Genomic DNA, 17,775 nt, shown 5'->3' with positions numbered 1-17,775 from the left:
CATCCTTTGGCATTGCCTTCCTTTGGGACTGGAATGAAAACTGGCCTTTTCATTCACACAGCAGTCCTGTGGCCACTGCTGAGTTTTCCAAATTTGCTGGTATATGGAGTGAAGCACTTTCACAGCATCATCTTATAGGATTTTAAATAGCTCAACTAGAATTCTATCACCTCCACTAGCTATGTTTTTAGTAATGCTTCCTAAGGCCCACTTGACTTCGGATGCCTAACTTTCTGTGAGTGACCATATCATTGTGGTTATCTGGGTCATTAAGACTTTTTTTGTATAGATCTTCTGTGTATTCTTGCCACCTCTTCTTAATCTCTTCTGTTTCTGTTAGGTCCTTGTAGCTCACCAAACCCTTTCCTTCTGGGGCTTATGAAGGTTTCATTACATAGGCAGGGTTGATTAAATCATTGGCCATTAGTGATTCACTCATGTACCAGCCCCTTTCACCTCCTTGGAGTCTGGAAGTTGGGGGATATGGCTGAGAGTTCCAATCCTATAATCACACGGCTAGTTCCCCCATCCTTCGGCACTTTACAAAATCATCTTATTAAACTCAGAGGTAGGTGAAAGGGACTTGTTACAAATAACAAAGGACATCTTTATTACTCTTATCATTTAGGAAAATCCAAGGGGTTTTAGCTCTGTGTCAAGAAGGAGACAAAGACCGAATATATATTTCATAAAACAAATCACATTGTCACAAAGGCATTAGAAAATATTAATGCACTTGAAGGCAGAGCAATAGAAACTATCCTAAAGGAAACACACAGAGAAACATGAATTTAAAAAATAGAAATCAGTGATACCTGGGACAATTTCAAGTGGCCTATTATGTGACTCTGGTTTTGCTAAATTTTTGGCATATGACTGTCTCCTAGTGAAGGCCTGGTGACTCAGATGGTAAAGAATCTGCCTGCAATGCAAGAGACCTGTTTTGATCCCTGGGTCGGGAGGATTCCCTGGAGAAGAGAATAGCTACCCACTCCAGTATTCTTGCCTAGAGAATTCCAGAGGAGCCTCGAAGGCTATAGGGCATGGGGCCTCAAACAGTTGACATGACTGAGCGACTAACACTTGTACTTTTCACTTAGGAACTAACCTGAGCAGTTTTGCTAAATATTCAGCATAGCACTGACTCCTAGTGAAGGCATGAAACATACCCATTCATCACGTTATCTTGAAACCCACTGTCTGAGGAATTTGGAGGAGAATTTTTGCAGCTTGTCAGCATTGTTTTTGAGATTTCTGGAGGACTTTGCTCTTATGGATCAAGAATACGCTTACATGACCAGGCAGGGTGCTCTTTGGGGCTCCTTCGTTCTGAGGTATTCTGTACCTACAACAGTGGTTCCTCACCCAATAGATTAATTGAATTTGATTATGACTTTTACAGAAAGGGGGACAATAGGCGATTCTTTCTGATTTTTCCAGACCCATTCCTGGTTGTTGATGCATGTCTTTATTGTTGTGTATTGCATCTTTTTCCTGTTCAGTTCAGTTCAGTTGCTCAGTCGTGTCCGACTCTTTGAGACCCCATGAATCGCAGCACACCAGGCCTCCCTGTCCATCACCAACTCCCGGAGTTCACTCAGACTCACGTCCATCGAGTCGGTGATGCCATCCAGCCATCTCATCCTCTGTAGTCCCCTTCTCCTCCTGCCCCCAGTCCCTCCCAGCATCAGAGTCTTTTCCAATGAGTCAACTCTTCGCATGAGGTGGCCAAAGTATTGGAGTTTCAGCTTTAACATCAGTCCTTCCAATGAACACCCAGGACTGGTCTCCTTTAGAATGGACTGGTTGGATCTCCTTGCAGTCCAAGGGACTCTCAAGAGTCTTCTCCAACACCACAGTTCCTGTAGGTTTTTATAAACATTGTCATCTGGGGTCCTGTGAGTGTTCTTTAGCAATCCGCTCTGTAAACTTCCATTGATAGTGTGAAAAAGTGTGCTTTCAACCCTAAAGCAATGCAAAATTATGAAAGCAAAGTTAGAGCTAATGAGCCAACATTGGTCACAGAATGGAATTATAAAAAGTACTCAATTAACCCTAAAGCAGAAGAGAGAGATTTGATTTGTTGCCATTTCCTTCTCCAGGGAATCTTCCCAACCCAGGGATCAAACCTGGAGCTCCTGCATTGCAGGCAGATTCTCTACCAATTGAGCCACGAGGGAAGCCTGTGTGTGTGTGTGTGTGTGTGTGTGTGTGTGTGTATATGTGTGTGTGTATAGGATATATACATATATATGTGTGTATAAAATGCAAGCAACATTAAAAAAAAAAAATCCCAAAGCAGGTAGACAAAGAGAAAAGGCTGGGGCGGGGGGGCGGGAGGGGACCTAGAACAGGTGAGACAAATAGAAAACAAATAGCAAGATGATAGAATCAAATCTAGCCATGTTAATGATCACATTAAAGGTAATCATATAAACACCCCAGTTTAGAAGGCAGAGATTGTCAAGTTGTGTAAAATAGTGATTACAGCTATGTGCTGCTACAGAAAATACACCCTAAATATTGAAAAGACCCTGATGCTGGGAAAGATTGAGGGGCAGGAGGAGAGGGGATGACAGAGGATGAGATGGTTGGATGGCGTCACCGACTCAATGGACATGAGTTTGGGCCAACTCTGGGAGTTGGTGATGGACAGGGAAGCCTGGAGTGCTGCAGTCCATGGGGTCACAAAGAGTCGGACACGACTGAGGGACTGAACTGAACTGAACTGATAAGGACACAAATGGGCTAAACAGTAGAAAGATGGGAAAAAATAACATACTGACACTAATCAAAGAAAAGTTAGAGTGTCAACAAAGAACATTGCTAAGAAAAAGTGGCGGATTCATGTTAATGTATGGCAAACCAATACAATATTATAAAGTAATTAGCCTCCAATTAAAATAAATAAATTTATATTAAAAAGAAAAAAAAAAGAAAAAGGAAGTCTTATCATAATCACATAAGGGTCAATTAATCAAGAGAACATAACAATCCTAAATGTCTATGTACCTAATGGCAAAACTGCAAAATAAATGAAGCAAAAAAAAAAAGAGAGAGAGAAACAGACAAATACACAGTTACAGAAATTTTTAAAATGCTCTCTTAGTAACTGATGGAACAAGTAGGCAGAAAATCAGCAAATAGTAGACTTGAATAGCACTAACTATGCTTGAGCTGATCGACATTTTAGAAAATTCTACCCTACAAGAGTAGAATATACATTATTCTCAAATTCACAAAATTTGCCAAGATAGAACATCTTCTGGCCCATAAAATGTCTCAGTCAATTTCAATGAATTCAAGTAACATAAAGTATGTTCTTGGAGTGGATGGGCTGGTTAACTACCAACTGTTGGGTTTCATAATCAAAGCAAAACTCACTAAAGAAAAGACTAACTTCAGGCAATCAAAAAAATTAGCTTGGCCTTGGGACTCTCACTTTCAGATCCAACAATAAAAGATCTTGGAAGCTGTCACTCCTGCGTTTACAACAAGAAAAAAGCTGAAAAGCAGGGAGTTTTCTTGGACTCACCAGAAAAGTGAGGTTTCAGGGCAAACCACCACCATGAATCTGGAGAGAGAAGTGGCTGCAGATACTCAAGGTCAAGATCAGCTTACCTGAGCAGAAGCTGCCAGAACCAGAACCTGGTAGGAACAGTAGAATAGTCATGCTGATAAATGGCTGAGGCTGTGTGTGGACTAACAGGAGAGAGGGACTCCCCTGGGGGGCTGTTATCTTGAGAGCAGGGGGCAGATGTTTTGTGGTTTTACCTCCAAAAACCTCACCAGGTGGTGAAGTGCCAGGAAAAAAATCATTTTATGTCCCAGCATGTAGACAAGGAAAGTAACCATTTTGAAATATGCCCAGAATTTTCTCTGTTACACAGGACTGATCTCCCCAGTGAAAAAAACTTTTCAGAGCCTCATCTCATCTTGGGAAAGAGCACTTAAAAAAAATTTACTGGAATATATTTGATTTAAAGTGTTGTGTTAGTTTCTGCTATGCAGCAAAATGAATCAGTTATACATATACATATATCCTCTCTTTTTTAGATTCTTGGGGAAAGAGCATTTTCCTGTCTCCAGCCCCTCTAGCTTTTCTGTATCACCTAAGAGGGAAGGGATAGCAAAGAAACATTTGTTAAAGGTTGCAAGCCCACAGGAAGACTGAAATTTAATCATAAGTTTATAGAATGCTTCCCTTCCCCCACTCTTTGCCACCACATTAACAGGGCTCCTGCATAAGTGAATTACTGCTGAAAGAACTGTAAGGCTCAGACTCTTTTTCAGAAGGAGTTCTTAGGGAAACCCAAAGGCAACAGAGGAGATTTTAAAAAAAGAACTCGAGAAATTTGAAGCCCCTGGTTTCCTTATGTTTATAGCAAACATGAAACACAACCCAACTGCTGGCCGGATTTACATAAAACTTCACTAAAAGATTACTTGCCTTAGTTCCTATTACCTAATAGGTCATGTCTGCCTTTCAGTGGAAAATTACAAGACATGATAAAAGGGAAGAACAAATACAGTCTGAAGAGGCACGGCAAGGATCAGAACTGGGTATAGATATGATGCAGATTGTGCAATGATTGATAGGCCATTTAAAACAACTATGACAAAAATATAGAGGCTCTAGTTGAAAAAGTAGACAACATGCAAGAACAGTAGGTATAATGGCAGAGAGAAGGAAACCTTGAGAAGGAACCAAAAGGAAATGCTAACACACCAGGGAGACCCTCTAAGACTGCATACACAGGATCAGAAAAGAAAGAATGCTCTGTGTGGGCAGCTCATTCCCAAGAAGCAGAGGAGAGGAAGGTCCTGGATCACTGATATGGGGCTCTTTGTGGGGCAGCAGAGAGTGGAGGCTCGGAGTGTTACCTAGTGGCTGCTTCTCCATATAGCAAAATGCATCAGAAGTAAAGAAACTTCTCCCAATATGGTGATTATGCAAGGTGTGGGTGGCTACAGAGTGCGTTCAGTTCAGTTCTGTCGCTTAGTCATGTCCAACTCTTTGTAACCCCATGAATCACAGCACGCCAGGCCTCCCTGTCCATCACCATCTCCTGGAGTTCACTCAGACTCAGGTCCATCGAGTCAGTGATGCCATCCAGCCATCTCATCCTCTGTCGTCCCCTTCTCCTCCTGCCCCCAATCCCTCCCAGCATCAGAGTCTTTTCCAATGAGTCAACTCTTCGCATGAGGTGGCCAAAGTACTGGAGTTTCAGCTTCAGCATCATTCCTTCCAATGAACACCAAGGGCTGATTTCCTTTAGGATGGACTGGCTAGATCTCCTTGCAGTCCAAGGGACTCTCAAGAGTCTTCTCTAACACCACAGTTCAAAAGCATCAATTCTTTGGCGCTCAGCTTTCTTCACAGTCCAATTCTTGCAACCATACATGATCACTGGAAAAACCATAGCCTTGATTAGACAGACCTTTGTTGGCAAAGTAATGTCTCTGCTTTTCAATATGCTATCTAGGTTGGTCATAACTTTCCTTCCAAGGAGTAAGCATCTTTTAATTTCATGGCTGCAGTCACCATCTGCAGTGTTTTTGGAGCCCAGAAAAATAAAGTCAGCCACTGTTTCCACTGTTTCCCCATCTATTTCCCATGAAGTGATGGGACCAGATGCCATGATCATTGTTTTCTGAATGCTGAGCTTTAAGCCAACTTTTTCACTCTCCTCTTTCACTTTCATCAAGAGGTTTTGAGTTCCTCTTCACTTTCTGCCATAAGGGTGGTGTCATCTGCATATCTAAGGTTATTGATATTTCTCCCGGCAATCTTGATTCCAGCTTGTGCTTCTTCCAGCTCAGCGTTTCTCATGATGTACTCTGCATATAAGTTAAATAAGCAGGGTGACAATATACGGCCTTGACATACTCCTTTTCCTATTTGGAACCAGTCTGTTGTTCCATGTCCAGTTCTAACTGTTGCCTCCTGACCTGCATATAGGTTTCTCAAGAGGCAGGTCAAGTGGTCTGGTATCCCCATCTCTTTCAGAATTTTCCACAATTTATTGTGATCCACACAGTCAAAGGCTGTGGCATAGTCAATAAAGCAGAAGTAGATGTTTTTCTGGAACTCTCTTGCTTTTTCGATGATCCAGCGGATGTTGGCAATTTGATCTCTGGTTCCTCTGCCTTTTCTAAAACCAGCTTGAACATCTGGAAGTTCACGGTTCACGTATTGCTGAAGCCTGGCTTGGAGAATTTTGAGCATTACTTTACTAGCATGTGAGATGAGTGCAATTGTGCAGTAGTTTGAGCATTCTTTGGGATTGGAATGAAAACTGCCCTTTTCCAGTCCTGTGGCCACTGCTGAGTTTTCCAAATTTGCTGGCATATTGAGTGCAGCACTTTCACAGCATCATCTTTCAGGATTTGAAATAGCTCAACTGGAATTCCATCACCTCCACTAGCTTTGTACACAGTGATGCTTTCTAAAGCCCACTTGACTTCACATTCCAGAGCGTGAAGGGCAGGTTAGAAAGCAGAAAGATAAGTTAGAAAGCAGTTTTGCCAGCGTAACACAGATAACAACTCTGGTATCTTAAATCAAGTTATTTTTATCCTTGGTGCTATGGGCTGAACCATGTGCCATCCCCACAACACCCTGTAAATCATATGTTGACATCCTAACTTCCAATGTGACTATATTTGAAGACAGGATCTTTAGGAGGTCATTAAAATTAAATGAGGTTTGAAGGGTGGGGCCTTATTTCAATAGGACTGGTAGCATAATAATAAAAAGAAAAGAGAACTTCCCTTCCCCCACCCCTGTATGCCCACCCCTTGAAAAGGCCATGCTAGGATATAGTGCGAGAGTGGCCATCTGCAAGCCAGGAAGAGAGTTCTCACCAGAAACTAACCATCCTGGCACTCTGATCCTGGACTTCTTGCATCCAGAACCATGAGAAAATTAATTTCTGTCATTGCGGCCACCCAGCCTGTGGTCGTCTGCTGTGGCAGCCAGAGCAGACTAATACACCTGGTAATTCTGTTTCATGGTACAGCCAAGTTGTATGTAGACAAAGAGGACACCAGTCAAAAAGGCGAGAGCCTAAAAATGCAAGAAAGAGGAAGTGAGTGATGAAGAAAAGTCCTAGGTTGGCAGAGTCCTATGGAAAGTAGATGAAATCTAGAGACTCTCAACTAAAAACTGACTTAAAGACAAAATTCTACATTCATTTCAAAAGATTCATGAATCACCTGGAGTGCCTTTGTGGACTCTACATGATCTTCTGAACCCTCACTTACAGAACCTCTGTCTTGGAGACTAACCGGGTGGGCTGAAACCACCCTTCAAAGAGCTTTGAAGGGAGCTGCTGGAGCCGGGTGGGGGTTGGGGGGGTGTTGATCAGAGGAAATCAAATGATAACGTTTGGAGGAGGAGGAAGGGCAGTTGTTGGACCTAACGTGTTGGGAGTCAGGGTCTCTGGAGTGAGACGTGCTGGGGCATGACAAGAATGGAAAAGGCTAAGATTAAACTCACAGTAGGGAACAAGAAATACGTAGGAATGAGGAAAGGAAAATTCAGTGTATAAGCACAGTCAGCTGAAGCCAGATTATATATGACTGCTGTAGAGTTCATCAGCCTGATGTGCAATTTTCACCAGCTCTAGCTGGACGGTTTTAGCAACAGAAATAGTGGCAGGAAAAAAAAAATGGATTGGGGGTTTACTGCAAATTAAGGATTGTCCAGGAAAGTACAGGGATAGATTTGCTATAAATTAGGAATTATTTTAAATGAAGGCCTAACTCCCAAATATTAGATAAGGAAAGAAAGAAAATAGAGAGGGAGGGAGGGAGGGAGGGAGGGAACTCCTTGAATGATTGGGAGGGAGAGGAAATGGGGCAAGGAAGGAAGGAAGCTTAAAGAAAGAAAAGAAAAGAAAGTCCTTTCAGCCTTAGGAAGGATTAGCACCTTAGGTATCCTTGGCCTGCCCCGGGGCATTGAATTTCTTATTCTGAATGTATGACATTTGACACCCTGTTAGTCAGAACTTAGAGGAAGATTTCTTTTGTTTGTCCAAGGCATATAACTAAGCCCCACAGGCAGGAAGTTTCTAGAGGCGTCCTGCTCTGCTCCCAGTCTCCCCATCCTCTGTCTCCAAGGCAGGGACTTCTAAGGCTTCCCAGGCTCTAATGGTGGGCTGGGAAGACCACTGGTGTGAACTTCTCTTTTCAGGCTTGCCAGTAGGAATTAGACAGGTGTGTTCTTATACCTGCAGTCCTTAGTGAGTCCTGGAAGAGGTGCAGTGTCCGCATTGCCTGCACAGGATGCTGCAGGAATACTTCCTGTGCCCTCCTCTGCAAAACGTAATCAAAGAATATTCAGGATTTTTACCAACAAGCCAAAGGATAGCCAAACCAAATGTACTATACAGCAAAGATTTTTTTCTCCCTTTTGAACAATTATATGAGTGACATAAAATGAAAATTAAGGAAAGTCTTACCACCCAGAGATAACCACGTCGGTCGGCATCTTGTATATTAGACCTGAAAATTTGCATATTTTCATATGCAAATATAGAAATGCATGTTTTATGAAAATGATGTCATATTATACACATTGTTTTTCAATCATCTCCTCCTTCTGCAGTTTATCAGTTTGTTGTGAACACTTCAAGTCTGTTTACAGTCAGCCCTTCCAATCTGGAGGTTCTGTGTCCACGGAGTCAACCAATAGATGGAAAAATACTTAAAAAACATTTTTTCCCCAAAAAGTTCCAAAGTGCAAAAGTTGAATTTGCCATGTGCCAGCAACTATCTACATAACATTTTCATTGTATTACTTATTAAAAGTAACCTAGAGAGGATACACGTAGATTATATGCAAATACTACTCCATTTTATGGGGCTTCCTTGGTGGCTCAGTGGTAAAGAATCTGCCTGCCAAGGCAGGAGACACGGGTTCTAACCCTGGGTCGGGAAGATCCTCTGGAGAAAGAAATGGTAACCCACTCCAGTATTCTTGCCTGGGAAATCCTATGGACAGAAGGAGCCTGGTGGGCTACAGTCCATGAGGGCACAAAGGAGTCAGACACAACTAAACAACAACAACAACAACACTCTGTTTTATACAAAGGACTTGAGTATTCTCTGATTATTATATCCCCGGGGATTTGCGAACCAATCACCTCACTGATGCTGAGGGATGACTGTACGTCTACACAGCATTCTCAAAGCTTGCATGACATTGCACCTTTCTTCAATTGTTGAATGTTTGAGCTGTAGTGTATCAGACATCCATTGACAAAATAATGCTATGTAGTGAGAAAACCACAAAATCTCAGTGGCATACAAAAATAAACATTTGTTTATTGTACCAGTTCACAGGAGTTCAGCTGGTCTGGGCTGGCTTGGCTGCTCTCTGCTGGTCTCGCTTCTGCCTCTTCGGCCAGCTGTGGTTGGCTGAGCATTCTCCTCACTTTGACTTGCTCATGTGTCTGGGACTGGCTGGTTATCAATCCCTTTAGGATGGTCACAACTGAGACAATTAGGGCAGCTCCACTGTGTGCCAGGTGAGTTACCCTCCAGGAAGCTGGAGAATTCTGGAAGATGCCCTGTTTTAGGGCAGTGGTCTATTCTAAGTTCATATTGCTGCTGCTGCTGCTAAGTCACTTCAGTTGTGTCCGACTCTGTGTGACCCCGTAGATGGCAGCCCACCAGGCTCCCCCATCCCTGGGATTCTCCAGGCAAGAACACTGGAGTGGGTTGCCATTTCCTTCTCCAATGCATGAAAGTGAAAAGTGAAAGTGAAGTCACTCAGTCATGTCTGACTCTTAGCGACCCCATGGACTGCAGCCTACCAGGCTCCTCCGCCCCTGGGATTTTCCAGGCAAGAGTACTGGAGTGGGGCACCATTGCCTTCTCTGAAGTTCAGATTAGACATGCTAAACTGGATACCTTTGGGATCTTCAAGGGGAGGTTTTGAGAGGTGGAGTATACTATTCAGAGGAGTATACTATTCAAGTTTGGGCTGGAATGATTAATATTTTCGTCTTATGTATTTTAGGAATTAATTGAAATAGTAGATCTGGATTAAATGACTTAATTTGATTTGAGAAGAGATTAAAGAGATATAGGAGAGAGGAGACTCAGAGCCAGACCTGGAGGACTGGAGCAGAGGAGATCTACAAACCCCTCTCTCTTCAGAGAAGTAGAAACAACAGAAAAATGGTTTGTTATGGGAGCAAGGAGACAGTGTTTCAAAAAGTGGATGGCTCACAAGGCTTTGCTAATTTTAAAAATTTACTTATTTGGCTGTGCCAGGCATTAGTTGTTACAAACATGACCTTCAGTCTTTGATGCAGCCTGCGGAGTCTTTAGTTGTGCCATGTGGGATCTAGTTCCCTGACCAGGAATCGAACCCAGACCCCCTGCATTAGGAGTACAGAATCTTAGCCACTGGACCACCAGGGAAGTCCCTCTGATAGTTGTTGGAAAGTCAAGTAGGACAGTTAGTCTCCAAAGATGGCCCTCAAATGAATTATGCCTCCTGAAATTCACACTTCATGTAGTACCCTCCCACACTGAATGAGGCCTGGGTTTGTTCAACTAATAGAATTTGTGACTTTTGAGGATAGGGCATATGAAGTTTGCAGTGTCAACCTTGGTCTCTTGAAATGCTTGCTCAGAGGGATGCCAGCCACCATGTAAAAAGTCTGTTTACCCTTAGACCACCATGCTGTGAAGAAGGCTAAATTGACTATGCAGATACCATGGAGAGAGAGAGATGATGCCTGGCTGCCTCCCGGTTGTGGCAGCTGTTCCAACCTGGGTACCAAACATGTAAGGCATGAGTCACCTTAGTGTCAAGATGACACTAGCCCATTGAGACAACCCAAGTAAGACCTGCCCAGCTTATCCCAGTCAATTAATAGAATCACAAGAAAGAAAAAATGAATTCTTGTTTCAAGCTACTAAATTTTACACTAGAATAAGATGGAATTGAAATAAAATGTCTGCTTGAGTTGGTGGTATGGAGGCCATTATTATTTCTAGGAGCTACAGTGCAGAAGCGAGACCAGACCTAAATGGGTTAAGAGTAGGTAGGAACTGAAGAAATTAAGAAGGCATAGAGGACTGCTTTCTGGAGAACTTTGGCTATGGGTGGGGAAGAGATAGAAAGGATGGTAGTTGGAAGAGGAAATGAGACAAGGCAGTTTTTCTGATAGTCTCTAACACACACACACACACACACACACACACACACACAATGGGATGCTCAGTTCAGTTCAGTTCATTTGCTAAGTTGTATCTGACTCTTTGAGACCCCATGAACCGCAGTACACCAGGCCTCCCTGTCCATCACCAACTCTCGGAGTCCACCCAAACTCATGTCCATTGTGTCGGTGATGCCATCCAACCATCTCATTCTCGGTCGTCCCCTTCTCCTGCCCTCAATGGGATGGTCAGTTCAGTTCCGTTCAGTCGCTCAGTTGTGTCCGACTCTGCGACCCCATGAACTGCAGCACACCAGGCCTCCCTGTCCATCACCATCTCCCGGAGTTCACTCAAACTCACGTCCATCGAGTCGGTGATGCCATCCAGCCATCTCATCCTCTGTCGTCCCCTTCTCCTCCTGCCCCCAATCCCTCCCAGCATCAGAGTCTTTTCCAATGAGTCAACTCTTCACTTAGCCATAAAAAAGAATGAAATCCTGCCATTTGCAACAGTATGGATGGACCTTGAAGGTATTATGCTAAGTGAAATAAATCAGACAAAGACAAATAACCTATGTTTTCACTCAGATGTGGGATCTAAAAAAATGAATGAGCAAAATGAAAATAAAAACAAACTTGGACACAGAGAACAGATTAGTGGATACAAGAGGGGAACTTGGTTGGGTGAGGGGGAGTCTGTGAAATGGGTGAGGTGGGCCAATTGTATGGTGACAGATGGCAGCTAGACTGTATGTAGTACATACAGATGTCAAATCATAATGCTGTACACCTGAAATATATATATATATATATAAGTTGCCCTTGCATGCTGGCTCAGTCATTTCTGACTCGTGACCCTGTATAGCTTCTCTGTTTCTTAATATATTTGAAATTTTTTATGATCAAAAGTTTAAAAACTGTTCTGAAATATATTCTTCGTTCTAGTAAGTATTTATAGATAACAAGTTAACATTCAGTTGTGGTAACTGAGTTTAAAATATGTCCTACTGATGCATACTTCTCCTAGGATACTGGAGAGAATTCCCCATTCCAGTGATACTCAACAATGGAAGGAAAAAAGAGCCAGAGGGAAGGACTGGGTTGAGAGCACAAGACTGAACATATAGGAGAGAGGAAGCATATGGCACTGCAAAAGTTCTGAGAAGGAAGGTGAGGTGGGATCCCGGATCCAGGTCAAGGTGAGGGATGGGTCCAGTGGAGAGAGGTATGTGAGGGTGGGTGGGGCAGAGGGGGTTGAAGCCTAGAGGAGAAAGGAATTCTCACTGTTGTTGTTCAGTCACTCAGTCGTGAGTGACCCCAATTCTTTGTGACCCCATAGACTGCAGCACACCAGGCTTCCCTGTCCTTCAGTATCTTCTGGAGTTTGCTCAGATTCAAGTCCATTGAGTCAGTGATGCCATCCAACCACCTCATCCTCTGTCACCCCCTTCTCCTCCTGCTATCAATCTTTCCCAGCATCAGGGTCTTTTCCAATGAGTTGGCTTTTTGCATCAGGTAGCCAAAGTATTGTAACTTCAGCTTCAGCATCAGTCCTTCCAATGACTATTCAGAAGTGATTTCCTTTAGGATTGACTGGTTGGATCTCCTTGCAGTCCTAAGGGACTCTCAAGAGTTTTCTCCAGCACCACAGTTTGACGACATCAATTCTTCAGCACTCAGCCTTCTTTATGGTCCAACTCTCGCATCTGTACATGACTACTGGAAAACCATAGCTTTGCCCATATGGACCTTTGTCAGAAAAGTGATGTTTCTGATTTTTAACAAGCTGTCTAGGTTTGAAATAGCTTTTCCTCCAAGGAGCAAGGAATTCTCAATGGACAGCCTTTAAATTTTCAGAGATTAGGAGAAAAGTCAAATGCTACAAGGTGATGGGATTGGTAATCAGGAAATTGTAGTTGGAAGAGAATAGAAGAGATATGTGGAGAAAGAAATGGCAACCCACTCCAGTATTCTTGCCTGGAGAATCCCATGGACGGAGGAGCCTGGTAGGCTACAGTCCATGGGGTTGCTAAGAGTCGGACACGACTGAGTGACTTCATTTTCACTATTCACTTTTATGCATTGGAGAAGGAAATGGCAACCCACTCCAGTATTCTTGCCTAGAGAATCCCAGGGATGGAGGAGCCTGGTGGGCTGCTGTCTATGGGGTTGTACAGAGTTGGACACGACTGAAGCAACTTAGCAGCAGCAGCAGCAGAAGAAATATGATAAAGTCATTCAGGTGGGTGGGGAGTGAATTTACTGGGCAACAGAATGGAATTGCAGGAAAGTTTAGAACTGAACAATAGACCAGGGACTTTTAGCAGACTAAGGAAAACAATGAAAGGAAAATGCTAATGGACTGGGAGGGAAGAGAAGCCTTGCTAATCTGGCTGTACTGGTGGTGTTGATGAATGAACCCACTTTGAGGGATGCGGTTTCAGGAAGGGGGTCTAGGGAGCAGCCACCTGCATGTTTTAAGAGTCCAGGTGATTTGGATGCAACTGCAGGTGGTTCTTGGACCACTGTTTAAGAAACACTGCCCTGGGGCTGGAAAGGGAGTGAGGCTGGATTGGGGCAGGAGGGCTGTCACGTCCCAGAGGGGAAGCCCGCTGGACAGACAACAGGACCTGAGTCTCTGTTGTTCCAGGTGGCCCTGTAGCTTCCTTGGCCCCTGGGAGGGGCTCAGACCCAAACGTGGGTGCCCTTCAAAGTAACCCTGCCTGTGCTTGCCCCAGGGACTTCTCATCCATGGACTGTCACAACTGGAGTTTTTGTTGTTTGTTGTTTGTTTTTGCAACTTTTGATTCCAGAAATAAAAATGGGCTTTCAAAATCAACCAACCGACCAATCAACACTGTTGAAGTTGGCACATTTGGGCTAATTGTTTTCCTTTTCATTTAGGCTTATTTCCGACCGAGTGTGAGGTAGCACTTTCAAGTAAATCTTTGGTAATTCCTAAGCATCAAGCAATTGCCTTCATTTCCCAGCAGGACATCCTAAAGTGGGCTCATTTGGAGAGAGAACAGGAATAGCAGTTTTTATAGCTTAAGGCCTGAAAGAAAACAGCTTTTTTCCCCCTTGACAATCATAATCCACTCATGCTTTAAAAATGCATTTCAAAATCAAAATCAAAAGGAGAGTTTGGAATGTGCTAGAAGGATGTAACAAGACATTTTATTAGCCAGTTTATCTATAATCTAGATAAACTTACATTTTGTGTCTCTTCTCTTGAAACTTCCTCAGCCACAGACTCTCTGTGTTGCCTAGATGTCAAAGAATTAAGCCTGTGTTGAATTAACAGAAGTAACAGGGGTACAGAGGGAATTGCTTTCTTTTATCACGGTCTCTACTGTGACTCTCTGATTTTAATTTCCAGTGGCAGGATGAAGGAAAGGCCAGTACTCCAGGAGCAGAGCACGGCCTGAATAAAGGCCTGGAGGCCGGCAGGTCATGGGGCTGCTGCCTGCGCGGCCGGACTGAGGCAGAGAGGAAACAGGGCTGGCTTGATAGGGGAGCTGGATTAGGGAGGCTGAGCAGGGGGGGCTTTGAGTGGTGCCTGGGGAAATCCTGAGCCATTTAAATGAGCCATTTAAATCTGACAGGCAAATTGGTGTTTTAAGAAGATTTACCAGGCAGTGATGTGCAGGATGAGCTAGAGTGAGTGGGGGCAGTGTGTGTGTGTGTGCACGCATTGGGGGGTGGGTTGACAGAAGAGGGGAGAATGAAGCTAGGAGAATAAAGTTTCTGCTTTGAGACGCACTTACTGAGCACCTATCCTTTATCTTGCCTTGTGCCGAGCACCAGCTTCACATGCGCTCTCTCTCAGTGAATACAACCAGCATCCACTCTTTTGTTGAAGCTGGAACCTCCAAGTCCTCCCTGACATTTTCCTTCCCTTTTCTCCGCAGTCTATCAAGCTGTCCCATCAACTTCACGCTTCTCACATCTGCCTCTTCTCTTGCATCCCCACCGCCTCTATCTTGCTTCAGCCACTGCACCTCTCCCTGCTGAAGGGCATCCCTGCCTCCTGTCTCCCCTCTGACTCCTTCTCCACCTGCTTGCTAGTGGTGGTGAGGATGGTCTTCCTGAAACACGTTGAATCAGGCCATGTCCCCCAACAGAAACCCTGCAGTGGGCTCCCCACCGCCTTCAAGGGAAAAGTCCAAATCCTCAGCAAAGCTGGGAGGTCCTTGGAACATGGGTTTTGCTTAGTTCTCTCCCTGCTTCCCAGGGCTCTTGCCTCTCCCGCCTTAAAGCCTGGGGTGTGGCATGTGAAACGCTGTCAGTAATCCTGAGAAGTCTCTTCTCCCTTGTGATGACATCCTCTGTTGTACCCCTCCCCTCTGACTCATTCTTCAGAATACATTTAGCCATCCCTTACTCTTGGCTCTTCCTGGCCACTAGTACCTCCTGGGTGGGTGCTTTCAAAGAACTGTTGCTATTGCTGTCCTAGAGCTTGCCCCAACACATGGTCCTTGGTAGCTCTTTCCTCCGTATGTGAACTTCAAGAGGCACCTTCCAGGGACCGCATCTTCCTCTTCACCCAGCACCCTCCTGACACATAAAAGGTGCTTAGTAAATATTCAACAAATGGGAATGGATGAAGGTACAAGAATCTGGGTGGTGGGGGTAGGGAAGGAGTGTTGGTCTCATTTTACCGATAAAGAAACTGAGGATCAGGGAGTGATTTAATAATCTGTCCAAGTCTTCTCAGCTTCGCAGCTCGAAATCCACTTCAGGGTCGCTAATTTATTGTCTCTTTCTTGCAGTCACAAAATAGAAATCATAAAGGAAAAGAGCTCTGTGTACAGCACCTTCGATTTTGGCTGATGGTTCAGAAAGCTAGCAGCAGGGCCACTTCAGGAGTGAGTATAACAATAAATGAAAAGGTGTTGCTATATTAGTAGGGGATTTCATAAACTGGAGTATTATTAGGTTTGGGGATTGCAAAAGGCTAAGAGACCAAATGAACCATTTCCAACATAAATTGAATATTTATTTCAGTGGAAATTATTCAAATCACAAATCCTCCCTGTTTCTGAAAGCTGAAGGAGGATCTGGTTGCATGTGTTCACTGCCATTTTTTGTTTCTCCAATAAATGTTCGTTGCCTACCTTTTTTTTTTTTTTTTTTGATTGACTGGAAAAATCACATTGCAAAATGATAGATATTGTTCATTTAACTCCAGACTTTACTTTTCCCCTAAAGCAGAGTTCTGTTCATGACAGATCAGACTTCTCCCCCATTTAGCACCCATGTAAAACATTGCAAAAGATTGGGTCTGCGGCTCGAATAACATGTTTGCAGCAATCTGTTCAAGCCGCAGCGGGCATGGAAGCTCTTAATGAAACGTTGGCGGATATTAGGGTTTTATGGACTGGAAAACAGTACAAATCAAAGCACTTTGCTTACTGTTTATCTGTTTAGAACATTTTTATTTTCTAAACCTGGCAATGTTCATCTTTTTCATCCGGCATTTCGGTTTGGTTCTTTACATATTGATTTTCCCGTTCACTGGCATTCTCTGATGAAGTCAGAGCACCCAGGTGTGCTGTCTGAGTGAGCAGTGGCTAGGGGTGCAGAACGGGGGGCATTCTCTGCCCTGAGACCCCTCAGCTCAAGGGCTGGGAGAGAGCAGGGTTCACTGTATAAAAAGATCACTATAGGACTTCACTAGTGCTCGCAGTGCACGGGGCCTGGGTTCCATCCCTGGTCAGGGGACTGGATCGCTGCAACTAAAAGCCTGCACAACCAAGTAAGTTTTTGTAAAAAGGATCACTACACCTTTCTATCCCCTGTGTGGTTTCCCCTTGAACCAGCAGGGTTGATCTTCTATATTAGTTTCTTCTCAAAAGTTATGTACAAATCTTACAGTAAAAGTAGCATTCTCTTCTTAAATTTTATGAGGAGATAAAATAGGAAGGGTCCCAGCAGGAAGCAAAAGCCATCAGAGCTGGTTTATCCAGGGGTCAGCAATTTTTTCTGTGATGGGCCAGAAAGTATTTTGGGCTTTTCAGGCCGCCTACAGTCTCTGTCACTGGCCGCAGACAGCACCTAAAGGATGGGCGGTGGGTGTGACTGTGGGCCAGTAGAACTGTCTTTACAAAAAGCGAGGGGGTGGTTATTGGCTTGTGAGCCAAAGTTCACTGACTCCTAGTTTAGATTAAAAGATTTTAAGGGACAATGTGCAGATAAGTGGGCAGCATCAGTGGAATAGACAAGGGCATTGAGGTATCAAGATCACAGCAGCAGGAAGCTGTTACTGCCTCAAAGGCTGGAGGGCAGGGAGAGAGGAGGTGGTGTGAGCCATGAGAATGGGGCCTTAGGAGGTACTAGAGCAGGGAGGGGGCGGGGAAAAAACACCCACTTCTTTCTCCCCCTCCTCCTCAGATCTGCTGTGCTTCTGCTTTGTCTGATCCAATCAATGGCCAGAGGCAAGGGGCCTGGGAGGAAGCCTTGCAGAGACAGCATCTCAGAACACAGAGCGTGGATCAAATAGAGCAAGGGTGGTGGGGAGAATAGATGCGGGCGTGAGGGGAGGCAAAAGGAGAATAAGCAGCCCAGGTGATGTCTCTCTCGCCACTAACTTCTTGGA

The 17,775-nt window shown here is 44.1% G+C and overlaps 1 non-coding gene across 1 annotated transcript; it reads right to left on the bottom strand.

Annotated features, from left to right (window-relative positions):
• Positions 1–10,361: 10,361 nt before the first annotated feature.
• Positions 10,362–10,434, bottom strand: TRNAR-CCU (transfer RNA arginine (anticodon CCU)). The gene has a single exon. It is a non-coding gene; the product is annotated as a tRNA-Arg (tRNA).
• Positions 10,435–17,775: the final 7,341 nt, after the last annotated feature.

Source organism: Bos javanicus, chromosome 15 (genome assembly GCF_032452875.1).
Source record: "Bos javanicus breed banteng chromosome 15, ARS-OSU_banteng_1.0, whole genome shotgun sequence".
NCBI lineage: Eukaryota > Metazoa > Chordata > Mammalia > Artiodactyla > Bovidae > Bos > Bos javanicus.
This window is presented reverse-complemented; position numbering and strand designations above follow the sequence as displayed.